This window comes from Ascaphus truei, chromosome 6, assembly GCF_040206685.1.
Source record: "Ascaphus truei isolate aAscTru1 chromosome 6, aAscTru1.hap1, whole genome shotgun sequence".
NCBI classification, from domain to species: Eukaryota; Metazoa; Chordata; class Amphibia; order Anura; family Ascaphidae; genus Ascaphus; species Ascaphus truei.
Genome location: NC_134488.1, coordinates 134,338,070 through 134,355,904, shown reverse-complemented (window position 1 = coordinate 134,355,904; position 17,835 = coordinate 134,338,070). Strand labels below are relative to the sequence as shown.

At 48.4% G+C, this 17,835-nt stretch overlaps 1 protein-coding gene across 2 annotated transcripts in view; it reads right to left on the bottom strand.

Annotated features, from left to right (window-relative positions):
* The window catches only part of LOC142497941 (ly6/PLAUR domain-containing protein 8-like), a 414,350-nt gene that overhangs the window by 184,650 nt on the left and 211,865 nt on the right, over positions 1–17,835 (bottom strand). The window lies entirely within an intron of this gene.

The following is a 17,835-nucleotide window of genomic DNA, read 5'->3' as shown; positions in this document are numbered from 1 at the left end:
AAAGAAAGATGGAATAAAATGTAATACGATGTTGTTTAAAAATGGTTTATTGTAAACACACCACAATACAATGTCTATTTTGGTGACATAACAGATGTAAAAATGTGAGGCGTGTGTCCTGCTAGGGTGTGAGGCGGCGGGTGGCACGTGGGTTGTGAGTGCTGTCTGTGAGTGGGGGTCCTGCTAGGGTGTGAGGCGGTGGGTCAGTGATGTCGGTGCATAGGGGCGGGAGGCAGCAGGTGTGTGTGGCGGCAGGTATGTGTCGAGTGTGGCGGGTGTCTGTTGAGTGCGTGCAGCGGCTGTGAGGCGGTGGGTGAAAGGCAGAGGCGGGGCGGAGTAAGGGTGGGTGAAAGGCAGAGGTGGGTGGGCGCGAAAGCAGAGGTGGGAAGGCAGGGGTGGGTAGGCGGGAAGGTGGGCAGGAAGGCGAAGGGTGGTGGGAAGGGGTGGAGGAGGGGGGGAAGGGGGTGGGAGGGGGGGAAGGGGGAGCGGAGGGGGGGGAAAGTGGAGCGGAGGGGGGGGGGAAAGGGGAGCGGAGGGGGGGGGAAAGGGGAGCGGAGGGGGGGGGAAAGGGGAGCGGAGGGGCGGGGAAAGGGGAGCGGAGGGGGGGGGGAAAGGGGAGCGGAGGGGGGGGAAGGGGAGCAGAGGGGGGGGAAAGGGGAGCGGAAAGGGGAGCGCAGGGGGGGGGAAAGGGGAGCAGAAAGGGGAGCGCAGGGGGGGAAAGGGGAGCGGAGGGGGGGGAAAGGGGAGCGGAGGGGGGGGAAAGGGGAGCGGAGGGGGGGAGGAAAGGGGAGCGGAGGGGGGGAGGGAAAGGGGAGCGGAGGGGAAAGGGGAGCAGAGGGGGGGGAAAGGGGGTGAAAGGGGGGAAAAGGGGGGGAAAGGGGAGCGGAGGGGGGGGGGAAAGGGGAGCGGAGGGGGGGGGAAAGGGGAGCGGAGGGGCGGGAAAGGGGAGCGGAGGGGGGGGAAAGGGGAGTGGAGGGGGGGGAAAGGGGAGCGGAGGGGGGGGGAAGGGGAGCAGAGGGGGGGAAAGGGGAGCGGAAAGGGGAGCGCAGGGGGGGGAAAGGGGAGCGGAAAGGGGAGCGCAGGGGGGGAAAGGGGAGCGGAGGGGGGGAAAGGGGAGCGGAGGGGGGGGAAAGGGGAGCGGAGGGGGGGGAGGAAAGGGGAGCGGAGGTGGGGAGGAAAGGGGAGCGGAGGTGGGGAGGAAAGGGGAGCGGAGGGAGGGGAAAGGGGGGAAAAGGGGGGGAAAGGGGAGCGGGGGGGGAAAGGGGAGCGGAGGGGGGGAAAGGGGAGCGGAGGGGGTGAAGGGGAGTGGGGGGGGAAAGGGGAGTGGGGGGGGGAAAGGGGAGCAGTGGGCATATGTATAGTCATAATTTATGTATGTGCATGCCCCCCCTCCTGGTTCGGCGTGTGGTCGTTCCCCGTGACTCGCCCCCCCCCCCCCCCCGTTCCCCATGACTGTGGGCTCGCCCCCCCCCGTTCCCCGTGACTCGCCCCCCCCGTTCCCCGTGACTCACAGCTCGCCCCCCCCCGTTCCCCGTGAGTGGCGGCTCAACCCCCCCCGTTCCCCGTGACTCGCGCTCCCCCCCCCCCGTTCCCCGTGACTCGCGCTCCCCCCCCCCCCGGCGCCCGCTTGGTCCCCCGATGTGCCATCCGGCTGAGCGGCGGTAGGAAGCGCCCTGTGTGGGCCTGAGGCGGGACGCGCAGTGGGCCTGAGGCTGATGATGTGCCGTCCGGCTGAGTGGCGGGTAGGAAGCGCCCTGTGTGGGCCTGAGGCGGGACGCGCAGTGTGCCTGCGGCTGAGGCGGGACGCGCAGTGGGCCTGAGGCTGAGGCGGGATGCGCAGTGGGCCTGAGGCTGAGGCGGGTCGCGCAGTGACTTACCTGAGTGGGAGGTAGCGCCGGGGAGGTAAGGGAACGGCTGGGGTAGGAGAGCCGTGCTTCCCCTCCGTCCGGAGCCGGTGCAGGGCGGCGCACGTGATGGGGGACGGGCGGACAGAGGGGGGGGGGGTGGTGTGTGTGTGTGTTGAGGAGGGTGGAGTGTGTGTGTGTTGAGGAGGGTGGAGTGTGTGTGTGTGTGTGTGTGTGTGTGTGTGTGTGTGTGTGTGTGTGTGTGTGTGTGTGTGTGTGTGTGTGTGTGTGTGTGTGCGTTGAGGAAGGTGGAGTGTGTGTGTGTGTGTGTGTGTGTGTGTGTGTGTGTGTGTGTGTGTGTGTGTGTGTGTGTGTGTGTGTGTGTGTGTGTGTGTGTGTGTGTGTGTGTGTGTGTGTGTGTGTGTGTGCGTTGTGTGTGCATTGAGGAGGGTGGAGTGTGTGTGTGTGTGTGCGTTGAGGAGGGTGGAGTGTGTGTGTGTGTGTGTGTGTGTGTGCATTGAGGAGGGTGGAGTGTGTGTGTGTGTGTGCGTTGAGGAGGGTGGAGTGTGTGTGTGTGTGTTTTTTTGGCCCGTCACTCCGCCTCAGGCCAATGAGAGGTGTGCAGGGGCGGGCGATGAGATTTCCCCTAGGGACACCGGACATCCAGACAGGCAGGCATACAGTGCTTTCACTAATATAGTATAAGATGGGCGTATGTAACAGTTACAGACCAGATTAAAATGTGAGACAGCCTTAGATTTGAAAGAACTTAAACTGGTGGTGGATGTGAAAGTCTCTGGTAGGTTGTTCCAGTTTTGGGGTGCACGGTAAGAGAAGGAGGAACAGCCAGATACTTTGTTGAGCCTTGGGACCATGAACAGTCTTTTGGAGTCAGATCTCAGGTGATAGGTGCTGCATGTGGTGGAGGTGAGGAGCTTGTTCAGGTAGCTGGGTAGCTTGCCCATAAAGAATTTAAAGGCAAGACAGGAAAGGTGAACTTTGGGCCTAGACTCTAGTGATGACCAATCTAGTTCTTTGAGCATTTCGCAGTGATGTGTGTTGTAGTTGCATTGGAGAACAAAACGACAAATTGAATTGTAGAGGGTGTCAAGTTTGCTAAGGTGGGTTTGAGGTGCCGTGCCATATACTATGTCTCCATAGTCAATAATTGGCATTAGCATCTGCTGTGCGATACGCTTTCTGACAAGAGACTTAGGGAGGATTTGTTCCTGTAAAGTACCCGTAGTTTGGCATAGATCTTGGTTGTCAGGGTATCAATGTGCATTCCGAATGTTAAGTGGGAGTCAAACCATAAGCCCAGGTATTTAAAACTAGTGACAGGGGTTAGGGTGGTCTTAGTGTTGGTTCTAATCTGGAGCTCAGTCGCTGGAAGCTTTAAAAATTTAGTCGTGGTCCCAAATACCATTGTTACAGTCTTGTCAGTGTTTAAAAACAGTTTGTTTTGGGAAATCCAGTTTTCGAGTCTCAAAAAGTCAGACTGAAGTATGTGTTGAAGGTCAGAGAGGCTATGGCTGTGTGCATATAGGATTGTGTCATCTGCATACATGGGTATTGAGGCTTCCTTACAAGCTGTGGGAAGATCATTAATGAACACTGAGAAGAGTAGGGGCCCCAGAACAGAGCCTTGCGGGACACCACAGGTGATATCCAGGGGGTTGGAGTTAGAGCCTGAGATGGACACATGTTGGGATCTTCCTGATAGGTAGGACTGAAACCAGTTTAAAGCATGCTTCCCTATTCCAGAGCTCTGGAGTTTGTTAAGCAGGATAGCATGATCAACTGTATTAAAAGCCTTTGCAAAATCTAGGAATACTGCACCAGTGAGTTGACCCCGTTCCATTCCACACTGGATTTCATTGCAAACTTTTAGCAGAGTAGTTACGGTGGAGTGTTTGGGACGAAAGCCAGATTGGAATTGGCTAGGGAAATGTGTCTTGGTGTAGAAATCGCTTAATTTGGAGTGAACACATTTTTCCATGACTTTGGATAGATTTGGGAGAAGTGAGATTGGCCTGTAGTTTGAGACAGTGTTTTTGTCCCCACTTTTGAAGATTGGGACAACTCTGGCAGTTTTCCAGGTCTTAGGGATATGGCCTGCAGACAGGATAGAGTTGACTATGGAAACAATTGGTTTGACAATGGCTGTGGCACCAAGTCGTAGGAACCTAGATTGTAGCAAGTCAGGTCTGCATTGGCTTCTTAGTTTTAGTTTGAGGAGCGCTTGTGTAATCTCCTCTTCAGATACTGGGCCAAATTGAAAATTGTGGGCAGTGTTGGGAAGGGGTGGGGGCTATGTGGGCACTCCAGGATGAGATTCAGGTTTGTGGTTTGGGCTGCGTTTCGCTAATAAGTTAGTGGCACACCCCACAAAGTAATCATTGAATGCATTTGCAATGTCTGATTCCATCAGTAACATAATATATATTTATATATGTTTTTCTGTTTCATCTTGATGATTACCAATTTTCTTCTAAGTAAATTTTAAATTCTTATTCTGTACTTAATAATTGCGTTAATATTATATGAATTCTTATGCTGGTTTCATTCATTGAAAACACAAAAAGTTTTTTGTAATCAGTATATGTTTAAGAAATTTGAGATCTTTGTATCACATTTAGCCTACAGTACCTATATCACTGATCAAAGTTTAATAATCTTATCTTTCTTCTTTAGACAACCTGGGTTTGCACATAATTATACCTGGAACCATGTATATTTCATATATCTAAGTAAGGTTTTTCCCTATTTATATTCATGGTCAATTGTTGGTTTGTGTTCAGGTGTTATGAAGGAGAAAAGTTTACATCAAAATGCTCTTTTTGCCTTCTTTGCCTTGTAAGTGTTATCTTTATGGTAACACCTCCCTTTTGGGAGTAATATATTTTTTCTAAATATTTGATTAATAGCACTTTTTAAATTTAAAATTTTCTTGTTTTTCTTTTTTCTGTATATTATTTATTATTATTATTATTATTATTTCTTTTGAAAAACGTTTTTGTTTATTATGTTTTCTTTTTTCCTTTTTGCACTAGGGGTGGAAGCCGGTTTTCTGACATCACAGACGCTTTTTTATTAGAAAAGTTGTTATTGTTACATTTAAATAAAGTTGTACTTGTTCCAGGGTCTAGTGCACCAATCGGAGGGCATTATCCTTAAGCTCATGTCCCTTATATTAAAGGGAGTGATGTTTTCTTTACAATAAAGTTGGTTAATATGACGCGATCCTGTTATCCAATCAGGATCCGTTTATGAGGAGATGCCATCCGATTGGTTGGACTGTCCGTGACGTCACCCGATAACGCGATCGGCGCCAGTGTATTAATTCCGGCTTCTTATAGCGTTATGTACACCTTGAGAAAGGGCATACTGCCCGAAACGCGTTGGTGGACTTGTGTTGTGGCTTAGGGGGGACATTTGGTCCATCTTTTTTATGCAATAAATAATTTTTTGCTTTTGCAAACCGTGAGCCTCCTTCTGTTCCTTCTGGCAGTGCACTGCCAATTTTTCTACCTGTTCCTGCTACTTACCTGGGAGATTGCACACCTATCAATCATCTACTGTTGGATACTCCAGGAGAAATAAAAGTGAGTCTACTTTATGGGTCGCTGTACCCTTTTTTTCCCTCTTACTATTATGGGACTTTGGTCTGTACTAATTATTAATGGTGCCGCTGGCATTAGGTACTAGTCCCCTAACCCTATTAGGGCTACGTTTCTGTAAACTCAATACATGAAAATTGAGTTTATTCCAACTGAAGTTTATTATATTACAAGGACTTGTTTTTCTGATGCACTGGCACTTTATACATATTGATGGCCAGCCCTGAAATCTGCCTTAAATTATCTTCAAACTATTCCCTTCCAGCTACAGACTGGAGGAGTTCACACCGAGAAGATTCAATTGGATGCCATTCATACGCCATCAGTTGACGTCATTCTTGGCTTCAGCTACATAACCCCTGTATAGACTGGACAGAGTCGCAGCCTTTTACTTCAAGTATAGCTCTGTTCCTTCCAAGAAACTTTGTGGGATATCAGTACCGGAACAAGTAAACAGGTAAACAGTAATTTACCAAACATCTATAAAGAATTTCGGGATGTATTCAACAAGGCCCAAGCCGAGGATCTACCACCCCACCGGTCTTTCGACTGTCCTATCGACCTACTGCCCGGCAAAGTTCCCCCGCGTGGATGTTCCTACCCGTTGTCGCCTCCGGAGACCAAGACTATAAAGGAATACAAAAGGGAGTACAGTAGCGGCAGCTTTTATTCTTACATTTGCCGGCGGCAGGCCGGGATCTACTCCAGCCGCCGCGTGTTCCTCCGAGCACCCCCCTCCAACTCCAGCGCATTTCTAACCCCCTTCCCGACCCCGAACCCGGCTCCTGCTCTGCCCCTCTGCTTCCCCGCACCCCCGCTTACATCACTTTACACTCCAGGGGTGTCAGGGAAGCCGGGGAAGCCGGGGAAACCGGGCGTGTCACGTGACAGTGACGTCACAGTGACGCCGCGACAAGCCGCGTCACCACGTTTCGAAATGTGAGAATACAGTCTGCCGCTTCTGTATATTATCCACATATGGATAATAGTTCATTTGACTATTTAAAATACAACATTGAGCAGCATAAATAAAGTAAATAAATATTGCACTTACCCCTGCCAGGCTGCCAAAATAAAGGCCTCATCCTCATCCCATCCATGTCCTCTGTTGCTACAAACAATCCAGAGAAAAGAGAAAACTAGTGCACAGTCCAATGAAGTGGGTCCCAGGATAACAAAAAATATTTATTGATGTAAAAACATCCAACAAACGGAGGAGAGCAACCTCCTACGCGTTTCGAACAGTAGTTCTTTGTCAAGGAGTATAACAAATAGCTCAGATACAGTTCTTATATACCCTACCTGTGTTTTCCGTTTTGGCGCCAAAATAAGGTAATAACCGGCGCTTTAAAGGAGCGTCACCTTCCCTATGATGCTTCCCCCATCCCATGAAGCCAAAAGCGTGGGTGGGTAGGCACTCCCCCCGCCCCGCCCCCCCGGCGCGTCTACAGAACCACATCATGAGCGGTCTGCGACGCAACAAGAGATCACCACTCCTTAACAGCCCCTCCCGCACTGTGAGAGGAGCAGACAAGAGCAAACGATCCCAGACACGTCCTCCTCCACCGGTGGGGAAGGAGACCAGAGCAATCCATCCACGATAATGAACACCACAAGAAGGGAGAGCATGTAAGGGATTCACATCCAACTTATCATACTTTGCATATGACTACAATAAAAATTCTAATCAGAAATCTATCCAACCATCATAATCATATTATCTCCCTTTTTAACCATAAAAATAAAAAAACAAAACAAAAACACATTTATTAAATCACAATTAAAAAGCTAATCTAATGCAAAAAGAAAAATGTATGAAATATTAAAAACAATATGATGAACTTCTAAATCCTCCTAAGAGACAGAACAGAAGAATTGAGGAGAAGGGAAAGAGGGGAAAGGAAGGGGGGGGAGAGGGGGGAAGGAGAAAAAGGGGGAAAGGGGGGGAAGGGGGAAAGAGAAAGGTAGGGAAAGGATTGGTCAAAAAGCAAAGAAAGAAGTTTGGAGAGAAAGAGAAAGAAGTAAAGGAGATAACAATAACAAAATTAACATAAAACAAATCATTCATATATCTCCATCAAGAGCCTTTACATCCAGTCACCATAGCATACATGTAAAACATTTCAAATTGTTTAAGAAAACTCAAAGATTTAAAGATTTCAATCCATCTAGTAAACAAGTATGAATAAGTATGAATATCCTAATAATTGTTTAGCATCTTCACAATCTTCAAAAATTATCACATAGGACCTTTGAAAAGATATTCTAATACATATTTCAATAAACATTTCAATAAACTGTTCAAACAAATATAAATTGTCATTGATTTATTGTTTTGATTGTTTTTAATTCATCAAAAATCTCTAATCACGAAGGAAATTACTCAAATTCCATTCTATGTTTATACCATCAGGATTCCTAGTTTTAAGTAGGAAAATCCATTTGGATTCTCTACGATTCAAAGCGTTAATGAGATTACCTTTCCTCTCTCCTAATGTGACCCTGTCGATACCCAGAAATCTAAAAATTTTAAGACCTCCACTAGGGCATTCGCAAAAATGTTTGGATACTGGATGTTGTGTATCCTTTCTCCTAATTAACCCGATGTGTTCCTGAATCCTGATTTTTAAACTTCTCGTGGTCCCCCCCCCATATCTCTTTCCACATCCACAAAATAAAAGATAAATAACAAAATTAGAATTACAATTAATAAAACAATTAATTCTGTATCTTTTATGAGGATTGTGGGAGAAGAAATGATTGGCAGGTATCATGTAATTGCATACATTACACGAACCACAATTGAATGAACCTTTAGTCATACATTTATTCATTCTAGTATCTTTATTGAAAATATCACTGGGTGAGATATTGGCTTCTACAGTCTTAGCTTTTCTGAAAATGCATTTAGGGCCTGTTTGGATACAATCCTTCAACAATGTATCCATTTGTAAAACATTCCAATGTTTGGTCAGAATGGCCTTTATTTGTTGACTCCTTTTATTATATTTTGATATAAAAAATGGTGTGTCTGAATTACTACCAACTCTCCTTCACTGAGTTGCCTCACGCGCCACTCCCGACTCTCTAGGACTAATAAGGGCATTCCTATCCATAAGCCTAACCTCCTCCAAGGTTTTTTGCAATAAATTGGGCTCATAGCCTCTTTCAATGAATCTAAGTTTCAAATCCTCAGACTGAGAGAGGAACCGCTCCATTGTTGAACAATTCCTCCTCAGTCTGAGGAACTGGCCTCTGGGGATACCCCTTATAAGTGGATGGGGATGACAGCTGTCTGCCCTCAGGAAGGAGTTTCTCGAATTCTCCTTCCTGAAGGTATCTGTTTGATTTTTTTTACTTAAATCTACATATAAATGAAGGTCCAGCTACTTAATCTGTTGACAATTGAAATTAGAAGTGAATTATAAATTTAAAGTGCTATTATTAATATATTCTAAAAAATTATTTAATGTGCTCACCTTGGAGGAGGTTAGGCTTATGGATAGGGATGCCCTTATTAGTCTTAGAGAGTCAGGAGTGGCGGGTGAGGCAACTCAGGGTAGGAGAGTTGGTAGTAATTCAGACACACCCTTTTTTATATCAAAATATAATTAAAGGAGTCAACAAATAAAGGCCATTCTGACCAAACATTGGAATGTTTTACAAATGGATACATTGTTGAAGGATTATATCCAAACAGGCCCTAAATGCATTTTCAGAAAAGCTAAGACTGTAGCAGGCTATATCTCACCCAGTTATATTTTCAACTAGCTGAGAGACCCGGCGTTGCCCGGGATGTAAATGCGTAATAGGTAGTATTATTTATAAATCGTGGAACAATAGGTGACTGTTTGTTGTAAAGGTTGGATAATAATATTGAAAAGAAAGATGGAAGAAAATGTAATACGATGTTGTATAAAAATGGTTTATTGTAACCACACCACAGTACAATGTATATTTTGGTGGCATAAGTGATGTAAAAATCTGAGTCGTGTGTCCTGCTAGGGTGTGAGGCGGTGGGTGGCGCGTGGGTTGTGAGTGCTGTGTGCGAGTGGGGGTCCTGCTAGGGTGTGAGGCGGCGGGTGGTGCGTGGGTTGTGAGTGCTGTCTGTAAGTGGGGGTCCTGCAAGGGTGTGAGGCGGCGGCTGGCGCGTGGGTTGTGAGTGCTGTCTGTGAGTGGGGGTCCTGCTAGTGTGTGAGGCGGTGGGTCAGTGATGTCGGTGCGTAGGGGCGGGAGCCAGCAGGTGTGTGTGGCGGCAGGTATGTGTCGAGTGTGGCGGGTGTCTGTTGAGTGCGTGCAGCGGCTGTGAGGCGGTGGGTGAAAGGCAGAGGCGGCCGGGTGAAAGGCAGAGGCGGGGGTGGGGAGGCGGTAAGGCGGGCATGAAGGCGAAGGGCGGCGGGAAGGGGAGGAGGGGGTGGAGGAGGGGGGCAAGGGGTGGAGGAGGGGGGCAAGGGGTGGAGGAGGGGGGCAAGGGGTGGAGGAGGGGGGAAGGGTTAGAGGAGGGGGGGAAGGGTTAGAGGAGGGGGGGGAAGGGTTAGAGGACGGGGGGGAAGGGTTAGAGGAGGGGGGGAAGGGTTAGAGGAGGGGGGGGAAGGGTTAGAGGAGGGGGTGGAAGTGTGGGAGGGGGTGGGAGGGGAAATGGGAAAAAGAGGTGGAGGGGGGGAAGAGGAGCGGAGGGGGTGGTGGAAAGGGGAGCGGAGGGGGGGTGAAGGGGAGCGGAGGGGGGGAAGGGGAGCGGAGGGGGGGAAGGGGAGCGGGGGGGGAGAAGGGGAGCGGGGGGGAAGGGGAGAAGTGGTGGGAAGGGGGAGGAGGGGGGAGGTGGTGGAAAGGGGGAGAAGGGGGGAGGTGGTGGGAAGGGGGAGAAGGGGGGAGGTGGTGGGAAGGGGGGAGGTGGTGGGAAGGAGGAGGAGGGGGAAGGTGGTGGAAAGGGAGAGAAGGGGGGATGTGGTGGGAAGGGGGAGGAGGGGGAAGGTGGTGGGAAGGGGGAGGAGGGGGAAGGTGGTGGGAAGGGGGAGGAGGGGGAAGGTGGTGGGAAGGGGGAGGAGGGGGGAGGTGGTGGGAAGGGGGGGAGGGGGGAGGTGGTGGGAAGGGGGGGAGGGTGGAGGTGGTGGGAAGGGGGGGAGGTGGTGGGAAGGGGGGGAGGTGGTGGGAAGGGGGGGAGGTGGTGGAAAGGGGGGGGAGGTGGGAAGGGGGAGGCGGAGGGAAGGCGGGGGGTGGGAGGCGGTGGGAAGGCGGGGGGTGGGAGGAGGTGGGAAGGCGGGGGGTGGGAGGCGGTGGGATGGCGGGGGGTGGGAGGCGGTGGGAAGGGGGGTGGGAGGCGGTGGGAAGGGGGGGGAGGCGGTGGGAAGGGGGGGAGGGAGGCGGTGGGAAGGGGTGGGGGGAGGCGGTGGGAAGGGGGGCTGGGAGGCGGTGGGAAGGGGGGAGGCGGTGGGAAGGGGGGAAGGGGGAGGCGGTGGGAAGGGGGAGGCGGTGGGAAGGGGGGGGGCGGTGGGAAGGGGGTGGAGGCGGTGGGAAGGTGGAGGGAAGGGGGGGGGAGGCAGTGGGAAGGGGGGGGGGAGGCGGTGGGAAGGGGGGGGGGCGGTGGGAAGGGGGGGGAGGCAGTGGGAAGGGGGGGGAGAGGCGGTGGGAAGGGGGGGAGGCGGTGGGAAGGGGGGGTGGAGGGGAGGTGAAGGGGGGGGTGGAGGGGAGGTGAAGGTGGGGGGGTGGAGGGGAGGTGAAGGGGGGGGAGTGGAAGGGAGGTGAAGGGGGGGGTGGAAGGGAGGTGAAGGGGGGGTGCAAGGGAGGTGAAGGGGGGGGTGGAGGGGAGGTGAAGGGGGGGGTGGAGGGGAGGTGAAGGGGGGGAGGTAAATGGGGAGGTGAAGGGGGGTGGACGGGAGAAGTGGAGTGAGGGGAGGTGAAAGGGGGTGAGGGGAGGTGATGGGAGGTGAGGGGTGGGTGAGGGGAGGTGAAGGCCGCTCACTCACCCGTCCAAACTGGGGGTGGGGGGGGGGGGGGGGGGGGGGGGGGGGGGGGGGGGGGGGGGGGGGGGGGGGGGGGGGGGATATATATATTTATATAGATGATATATCTTAGGTCCCACGTGGATCTGAGGCGGGAGACAGCGTGTTGTGGCCGCTATCCCGCTGTGTCCCGGGCGCTCGCTCGCTCCCCCGCTGACTGTAGCGGCGCCGGGGGGGGGGTATCGGGGAGACACTGACACTGGAGGTGAGGGGGGGGGGGTGGAGGGGAGGTGAAGGGGGGGTGGAGGGGAGGTGAAGGCCGCTCACTCACCCATCCGGCAGGTCCCACGTGGATCTGAGGCGGGAGGCAGCGTGTTGTGGCCGCTCCCCCGCTGTGTCCCGGGCGCCGCCATCTTGGGCACTCGGCGCCGCGAGGCAGCCTGCCTGGCCACTGGCTGTTCCCCCGCCGGGGAGGGGTGAGTTGTAGCGCCGGGGAGGGAGAGGCATGTATATGTGTGAGGGGGGAGAGGTGGGAGATATAGAGGGGGGGTCTCGCACGGCCGCTGACACTGGGTGGGGGGCGCTGAAGGGGTAATAATAGTGTGTGTGTCCAGCTGACTGTAGCGGCGCCGGGGGAGGGGGGGGTCGGGGTGAAAGCGCGGGAGACACGGGGCGAGGAGGAGGTGCGCGCGGGTGCTGCTAACACTGTGAGCCCCGCTAATGTATGTAACAGTGTGTGTGTGTGTCACTGTGTGTGTGTCTGTCACTGTGTGTGTGTGTGTCCCTGTGTCCCTTTGTGTGTGTGTGTGTGTGTGTGTGTGTGTGTGTGTGTGTCTGTCACTGTGTGTGTGTGTGTGTGTCCCTGTGTGTGTGTGTGTCCCCCTGTGTGTGTGTGTGTGTGTGTGTGTGTGTGTGTGTGTGTGTGTGTGTGTGTGTGTGTGTGTGTGTGTGTGTGTGTGTGTGTGTGTGTGTGTGTGTGTGTGTGTGTGTGTGTGTGTCTGTGTGTCCCCCCCTGTGTGTGTGTGTGTCCCTGTGTTCCCTGTGTGTGTGTGTGTGTCCCTGTGTTCCCTGTGTGTGTGTGTGTCCCTGTGTGTCCTTTGGCCCGTCACTCCGCCTCAGGCCAATGAGAGGTGTGCGGGGGCGGGCGGGCCAAGGGACCAATGAGATTTCCCCTAGGGACACCGGACATCCAGGCAGGCAGGCAAACATACAGTGCTTTCACTAATATAGTATAAGATAAAGATACTAGAATTAATAAATTTATGACTAAAGATTCATTCAATTGTGGTTCGTGTAATGTATGCAATTACATGATACCTGCCAATCATTTCTTCTCCCACAATCCTCATAAAAGATACAGAATTAATTGTTTTATTAATTGTAATTCTAATTTTGTTATTTATCTTTTATTTTGTGGATGTGGAAAGAGATATGGGGGGGGGACCACGAGAAGTTTAAAAATCAGAATTCAGGAACACATCGGGTTAATTAGGAGAAAGGATACACAACATCCAGTATCCAAACATTTTTGCGAATGCCCTAGTGGAGGTCTTAAAATTTTTAGATTTCTGGGTATCGACAGGGTCACATTAGGAGAGAGGAAAGGTAATCTCATTAACGCTTTGAATCGTAGAGAATCCAAATGGATTTTCCTACTTAAAACTAGGAATCCTGATGGTATAAACATAGAATGGAATTTGAGTAATTTCCTTCGTGATTAGAGATTTTTGATGAATTAAAAACAATCAAAACAATAAATCAATGACAATTTATATTTGAACAGTTTATTGAAATGTTTATTGAAATATGTATTAGAATATCTTTTCAAAGGTCCTATGTGATAATTTTTGAAGATTGTGAAGATGCTAAACAATTATTAGGATATTCATACTTATTCATACTTGTTTACTAGATGGATTGAAATCTTTAAATCTTTGAGTTTTCTTAAACAATTTGAAATGTTTTACATGTATGCTATGGTGACTGGATGTAAAGGCTCTTGATGGAGATATATGAATGATTTGTTTTATGTTAATTTTGTTATTGTTATCTCCTTTACTTCTTTCTCTTTCTCTCCAAACTTCTTTCTTTGCTTTTTGACCAATCCTTTCCCCTACCTTTCTCTCTTTCCCCCTTCCCCCCCTTTCCCCCTTTTTCTCCTTCCCCCCCTCTCCCCCCCTTCCTTTCCCCTCTTTCCCTTCTCCTCAATTCTTCTGTTCTGTCTCTTAGGAGGATTTAGAAGTTCATCATATTGTTTTTAATATTTCATACATTTTTCTTTTTGCATTAGATTAGCTTTTTAATTGTGATTTAATAAATGTGTTTTTTGTTTTGTTTTTTTATTTTTATGGTTAAAAAGGGAGATAATATGATTATGATGGTTGGATAGATTTCTGATTAGAATTTTTATTGTAGTCATATGCAAAGTATGATAAGTTGGATGTGAATCCCTTACATGCTCTCCCTTCTTGTGGTGTTCATTATCGTGGATGGATTGCTCTGGTCTCCTTCCCCACCGGTGGAGGAGGACGTGTCTGGGATCGTTTGCTCTTGTCTGCTCCTCTCACAGTGCGGGAGGGGCTGTTAAGGAGTGGTGATCTCTTGTTGCGTCGCAGACCGCTCATGATGTGGTTCTGTAGACGCGCCGGGGGGGCGGGGCGGGGGGAGTGCCTACCCACCCACGCTTTTGGCTTCATGGGATGGGGGAAGCATCATAGGGAAGGTGACGCTCCTTTAAAGCGCCGGTTATTACCTTATTTTGGCGCCAAAACGGAAAACACAGGTAGGGTATATAAGAACTCTATCTGAGCTATTTGTTATACTCCTTGACAAAGAACTACTGTTCGAAACGCGTAGGAGGTTGCTCTCCTCCGTTTGTTGGATGTTTTTACATCAATAAATATTTTTTGTTATCCTGGGACCCACTTCATTCGACTGTGCACCAGTTTTCTCTTTTCTCTACAGCTATCTATATCTACTTGGCTGCACGTCTACCAGGAATTCAAAGGACCAGTGCAATATGTGACTACTTTTAACACTTTGAGGGGGACCATCCCTATTGGAGGTATTATGGGGGTTTATTGCTTGCCCCTACTTCAGGGATCTTTTGGCCCCACAGAGGATGTTATGTTTCATTAGCCTGAGTTCCTTTTTCCATCATTTATGTGATCAAACACTGGAGCGCAGTTGTCTCTATAAAAATGCTACAAACAATGCAGAAGAATAAAAAAAAGACAATCTAATGTCCCCTAACCCTTTAATCAACTTGGTAGAAATTGCAACTTAAAAGAAGCACACAAAAGACTTGAGTAAAGTACAAAGACTTCTGTTTATATTCAATTCATCAGACCCACTGAACACAGTGACGTTTCAGGACCAAATGTCCTTTCCTCAGACCAAACACCAGGCTCTGATGAATTGAATACAAACAGACGTTTTTGTACTCTACTCAAGTCTTTTGTGTGCTTCTTCTAATTTGCATTTTCTACCATTTCATGGATCCAACTTTTAGACGCCGGGATCAGCAGAAGGTGAGCACAAAAAGGAAAAACTCTTTAATTTACCCTTATTAACAGTGGTGTGCCACTTATACCCACCCTTTCCCTTAATCACCTTAGCGGTTAGTAACCGCTATAGTAATTAAGGGATTAGCCCACCCTCCCCCACTACCCACTCGGTAGGTCTAACCACTCATCCTTGGGGACAATACCCCCTTCACCCACCCCCCCCTACTCACAATAAAAACAATACACATAACAGCCCCACCACCTATATCCCCAATCTGATTGGCTGTAGTAGATCACATGACTCCCTTTGAATGACATCACATCCTTTCTCCCCAAAACTCTGTCACATGGTATAATATAACAATCAGATTGTGGACATAGTTCCCATGATCTGATTGGCTGAAGTACCGTGTGATGGCGGACATCTTGCTTTTGATGACGTCATGTTAAAGGGAAAGGAAGCACAGCCATTCTGATTGGCTGGCTTCATTTCCTTTACATGACATCACCAAACAAAATGGAAAATCACATGGTTTTCACTGGCCAATCAGAGCCGTGGGAACTATTTGATGAAAATGTGACATCATATGCCTATAAAAGCCTATGTCGCCTCATTTTACACCAAGAGGCCAAGGAGGACGGACCTCCTCCTGCAATAGGAGGACAAGGGCGTGCCGGACGAAGATGAAGAAGATGATACAGATGAAGACCCCAAAGACCCCCGAAGACCCCAGAAGACCCAAGAAAGTGACGAATTGGATTACAAATTTGCAGAAGAAGAAAAAGAAAGAAGATAAAGACTTTGGAATTCTTTTTACCTGGTTCCTGTTCATGGATTGGTTCATGAGCATGCGGTGTCCCCGGGATTTGGAAGGTGAAGTTATCTAAAGGTAAGTAAAAAAATTAAATGTATGTTATTTTACAGGTTTTTGAATTTTTTTTTATAATGTGATTGAATTCTTTTTTGATGCCTATTCATTGCCCCTGTATTTATGTATGACTCTATGGATACATAAATACATACAGAGACAATCAATGGTTGTTTTTGGAAATGCTTTTTTTTATGTATTTTGAAAGTATTTTGCATGTTTGTTTACAAATATTGGTGCAATTTAATTTTAATTTTTACTTTGTAAGATGTATTTTTTAGTGATGTTTTAAATAGTTTATGTTAGGGGGGATGCTTGCTTTGTAATAGTGGCTTCTTTTTGATTGTTAGATTTTGTCTGATGGTGTTTACTTGGAGCTTTCATTTATTTCATAATGGTTTTGTTTTGTTTTTTTAATTGTAAATTGTGGAATTTATTTGGGATTGGTTTAATTGATTGTTGTTAATTTATTTCTGTTTACTTCTTGATTTGTTTTTATTTTCTTATTGTTTGGATGGCATTGGATCTTGTTTGTAATTGTTTCTTTTAGGCTGAGCATTGACTGGCATAGTGTTAAATGATGCCCAGATTATGCACATCATGTACCCACTGTGCAATTCAATTGTTTGATTGGCATATGTTATCTATTTATTTTGCTATGTGGTGTATTTTATTTTGCTATGTATTGTATTTGACATGCATGTGTTGTATTTGATTTTGAGATGTGCTGTGTTTGATTTGGCTATGTGATGTTTTCTATTTGGGCCTGTTTTTTTTAATCCTTATCCATTTCTTGGTATATTGGTCAATCATGCCCATATTATAATGGCATGATGTAACCACTGTACCAATGAATGGGTGAAGGGTGGGGATAGTTGCCTGGGGACGGTGGTTAGACCTCCCGGGTGGGTTGCGGGACAGGGCAGGTTAACCCCTTAATTACTTTTGCGGTTATTAACCACTAAGGTGATTGAGGGGCTACAGGATATTAGATTGTATTTTGCTATTTATTTTTCTGGCAACGGAGGACAGGGACTTGCAGTATCCAAACGAGGATGCCCATCATATTGCCAGGGGTTATTCGAACGGTTTTATTTACATTATTTATGCTGGTTAATGTGTTTAATAATGTACAAATAATCTATTATACATATCTGGATAATAGTTATTTTGCCCATTACGGTACTTCATGTGTTTTGGTGTGTGTGGGTGGGGGGGGGCTGTTTTGGTTTAAATGTAGGACATGTTTTCTTTTTACATACAGGAATGGAACTGCAGGGTAGCGGGGACCCTTGGAGACCACCCGAGGACCCCTGGCCACCCACGGGTACCACCGGAGGACCCACGGAGGAGATCTGCGGGAAAGAACCAGGGGCCACTTAAGGGCCCCTAGACCCTTGTGGGAACCACCCGAGGGCCCCCAATCACCCACGAGGAAAACCCGTGGAATCCATTGGGGACCAAGGGGACTCGTGTGAGAAGAGAGGAGAGTCAGAACGTCGCTGCTCCAAGATTCTCTTTTATTGCTTTTTTAAACATATATTATGTAAATGCGCATTTGTGAGATTATTAGTATCATTAAACTTTATTGCTTGCAGTCTGCGCTATGGTGGCCCCCCTGTCTTCTACTCCAGCACACCCTAATCAATCTATCAACAAAAGGACACATCTATTACCAAATATATCTTTTTGCATAAGCCCGTGTGCCTGCTTCTCTTCTCTACACTGAATTTTATTGGGACGTCTGGACCTCCCTGGACCCAGTGCCCCGGCAGATAAATACCCTCTTCCAGCACCATATTGCAGTGTGCATGTACTCCTCTCTATGATCACATCTATTACCAGACAAACCTGTTTCCTGCACATCTCATCTGATTGTGTGATGTGCCTCTTTTACTCACACGCTTGTGAGTAGAACCTTTGCAGCTTTTTTAGTTTTATCAGTGATGTTCAAGACAATATTACACTATATTCTGCTTTATTTGTTTATCTTTTGACATATCGTGTATCCTTCTCCCTCATCCTGTTTGTCTAAAGTATCTTTGATGTCTTTATCA